The following is a 4,191-nucleotide window of genomic DNA, read 5'->3' as shown; positions in this document are numbered from 1 at the left end:
AGCTGCACTTTGTCTGGTCCCTCACCTGGGACCTGTTTGCCTTGGGTGACCCTTCCAGGGGCATAAAACACCCGGCACCATAGCTCCTAGGATCACTGGGATTTGCAAACCTCTCCACTACGATAAGGTGGCAGCTGAAGGAGGGGCCTTTGCTTCCGTTGTTGAAAAATTGTATAGTTATTTGACGAGGTCCGGGCTCTTGAGAATGTTTGTGAAGAAAGACAATAAGTGGGAGTTTGAGTTAACGACACAAAATGACCCAGTGTAGGGAAGAGTTGTGGTACAGTTACCTTGGTCCCTTTCACAGAATGTCATCAGCCTGACATGAATGAAATAAGATGCAGCGAAAACGGAGAACACTGAGATTACCAGGAAATTCTTTCCCCAGGTTATTAAGATTGCAAATAAGTAAATAAGCAAGTTACATAAAAGTTACCAGGATTTTGTCCAACTCCCATTTTTTGTTAGTCGAGTAATCAGTCCACAGGAGATAAGTAAATAAAGTAGTAGTAAATAGTAGAGTAAATAAAGCTGCAGGATCATAGCAAAAAGTATTGCCCAGATTGCTTGGTGTTTTATATTCTGAACTGTAAAGCCAGCAGGTAGCTTCATCCTAATTTGACATCTGTTTTTAAGGACATACCATGCCATAAATATTAAAACTTATAACATCAAACAGAACAGGCCTAACATAAGTATCCACCCAAACCCCTATAAAGGCTGTGGTTATCTCTTTTTTTGACTATCTTTTCTACCACACAAGTAGTAGTGAAGTCCAAATGCAGTTGCTTGTCTGATTGTCAATCAGCTTTTAGTGTCACTCCACTTTTCATGGCTCTTGGTGGCTCCCTGTTAGTGCTCATAAATCACTATTGCTCTTACACTCTATATTATATTTGTCATTGAGTGGCTATTAGGATGGCAACTGCCTGCTGCTTTCCTTGCAATCAGGTTTTCTGTTGTACTTTAGTTTAGGAAAGCAGCAGTTCAGTCTTCCCCTGGTGGTTGAGACAAGTTGCCAGACTTGATTAAGTCAACAGAGTCTGTTTTAATCTTCAACCACCGCTTCTGTGAGTGCACACATAACTAATTTACCTATTAATCATTTTCTTGCTTCCTATAACCAAAAAATGTAATCTGTCCAACACATATTCATTGCACCAGCGAGCCTTGTGACACTTGTGACAAAATGGGTCTTTGTTTCCAAAAGCTGCCACTTGATGTGTACTGTTCCTTATTTGTAAATCAATGTGACAAAGGCCGTCCGACTGTAACTTCACTCCTTTTTATAGTGCCTGTTTTTTCTTTCAAAAATAAATAAATATTTTGTATTTCAGCTTTCGTATGACAGTGAGGAAAAAAGTGCAAAAAAAGACAGGAAGAGAGTCCAAACATTCAGTCAACGGTTGACTGGACTCAAACTGGTGCCATGAAACAAATGTTCAGCATTTAATTACCAATTGTGATATGAAAACAAGTGTAATTAATATATATATATATATGTAATCATGCAACAAAAAGTATTTTAGAACAGGACTGTCAGAATCCATTCACATAAATCAAGATTGATCGAAGAATATTACAAATTAATCTGCTTCTCGAAACACCAGCTCAGGTTCTTTTTACTTTCATAAAATAAATGTCTCACAAATATGGAACACAATTGGTGGCAGTGCTTAACAGCTGCAAGTTGGTTCACCCAATTATGACCAGTTGAATAATCCCTATGCCCTGGTGAAATATGGTGAGATATCAAATAAGGTTCTGTTGAACCTGTTAAAAATAAATGGCTGAGAGGAAAAGGAAAAAAAAAACCCTGATCAGGGTAGACGAGCTATAACTGGGCAGATAATTTTGAATATGGAATGTATGATTTAAGTGTTTAAGTGTGCCCTCATTTTGAAAAAAGTTCTCTGCATTGAGTTTGGTTGAGGGCTCAGTGGTTGAAAGAGATTACAAATTGGATTAAGAAGCTCCTGGACCTTCAGACACTTTAGAGGGCGACAGCAGGTCGTTTGCAGCAAATGTCACTGGCATTCTACAGTGTCCTCTGCTTTTTCACTCTATGATAAATATCAATTTACTCTTTCTATCATCTTTGGGTCTGCAATGATACCCTTTTTTTTTTTTTTAATTCTCTCTATGTTTTTCATTCCTTCATTTCTCCTCCCCTTACTGATTCTTGTATCTTACTTTATTTGGCTAGCTGTTGCATGGATTGGCCACAGTCTATTGATGAATAAGAAAGCTTTGGGGAAAAAAAAAAAAAAAAAAAAAAATCTTATTTCAGTCGGTCCATGTAAGAAGTTTAAAGCGATCTGAAAAAGACTCCACTTTATTTTTGTTCTCTAGGGAACCATATTCATTGTTTTGTAACACTCCAGCTGCAATGCAAATCACATCCAATCCTACTGTCTCCTGTAATTCTGTCATCTGTTCTTTAGATGTAGAATGAAAAAAGTCCTTGAGGTGGGCTTTTTCACATGACTCGCCCACACACGCACACGCACACGCGCACACGCACACACACACACACACACAAGATTTTTTACAGCACATTTTTTTCTGAGATGCAAACACAACTGAAACCCAAAAACATCTTGCACATAAGGGTACAGCAAGTTCCTAGACATGCTGTATACCCTTTATGTTTGTGATTTATGAGTAGAAGTGGTACCAAACTGTCTGTTTTGTCCATGGTAATGCAGCATATACTGAATTATACACATATTTGATAGAACTGAGTGCTAATGCATATATGAAACCTCCATGTAACGATTCAGTACACTCCATCCTTGAATATTTCCATAACTAGCACATCTTCGTAGGTAAGGATTGAGCTAAACGCCAAAGCAAACAATGTTGTATAAAACAAATAGCTGCTCCTCGTATTGCACACTTGAATTAATGCCGTATTTTAAGCATGGTAAGATTCACTGATGTCAGCAAATCAATTAATACTACCCAAAAACAAAACAAACAGAAAAGGTCAGTTGGAAGGGTATTTGTTATTACAACTCCAGGACGGGTAAGTATTGGATTGTTGGATGTCCTTGGAAACTCTTTAGAATATCAGAGCACTTATGTATCCATTTGGGAGTAAGGAGGCCTTAACCTCAGAGAGCCATAACGCCAGTAAATAAAACATCCATGGCATAGCAGTAAATAATGTAAACACACAGAGGGAAGATGGAACCTTTAACTGGAGAGGAAATGGAGCATTAAAAGGTGGCACATTTGTCAGGACTGCCCGTGGGCTAAAATGCCCATCCCCACATACTCCGGCTAATCCACAAGCTCTTGTTTTAGGTCCCCACAGACTACCAGTTGAAGAGCTCTGCAGCATTTTAGACTAGCGGTGACTAATCTTGACTGTCCATCATAGCTGTATGTTTTATGACTTTTTGAGGCCAAAAATTTGGTGATACATTCATCTTACCAAAATGAAATGAAAAACATGAGATGTGAACTGGTTTTAGAAATGAGACCCTGTGAAAACACCTTGTATCTTTTAGTTTACTGCATATTAGGTTCTATATTTATAGATGTTTTTTTTTAGTTGTTTTAATATTGATCTTTTGACCAATTACTTAAAGATAACATAACGTCATGCATTATATATTTCATTTATCTATGTTATATGTTGAAATATACCATTGTTTGCTTTAATATTGTAGAATTTTGTTATTCAAAAATCAAAGGCCTACATAATAGAAAGGAGTATACTTGATTGATCCCAAAACAAAGAAATTAAAAAGGAAGTAAAAATCCATAGATATAAAAAATAATATATCTAAAAACATATTTTCAAGATTGCAGTTGTCATACATAGAACATCAACCTAAATCTAATGACGGATTATGTTAATGTGAAACAAAAACCAACAACAAAAAAATCGATTACTCGTACATACATGATCACTGCAACCTTTATTTACAGGACAATTTCAAACAGTCCCTTTACTAGCTCCTATTTGAATGGCACCTATAAAACTGAATGTCACAGATGTATAAGTAAAATTGTGGTCTCACAGCGGGGTGATGATTGCAAGCTGTAAAAGGAGAAAACGTAATCTTTGGAACTTTGAATAAAGGTCATACTTGATGTCTAAGTGTAAAACTGCCAAGGCGTATCTATATGTTTATTATCTGTATAACCAGTGTTAAGTGGTAAAATAACAGGCAATAAATA

This window comes from Fistularia commersonii, chromosome 19 (assembly GCF_037954325.1).
Source record: "Fistularia commersonii isolate RoL2024-O1a breed Wild chromosome 19, RoL_Fcom_v1.0, whole genome shotgun sequence".
Classification (NCBI taxonomy): Eukaryota; Metazoa; Chordata; class Actinopteri; order Syngnathiformes; family Fistulariidae; genus Fistularia; species Fistularia commersonii.
Note: the sequence above shows the minus strand (reverse complement) of the source record.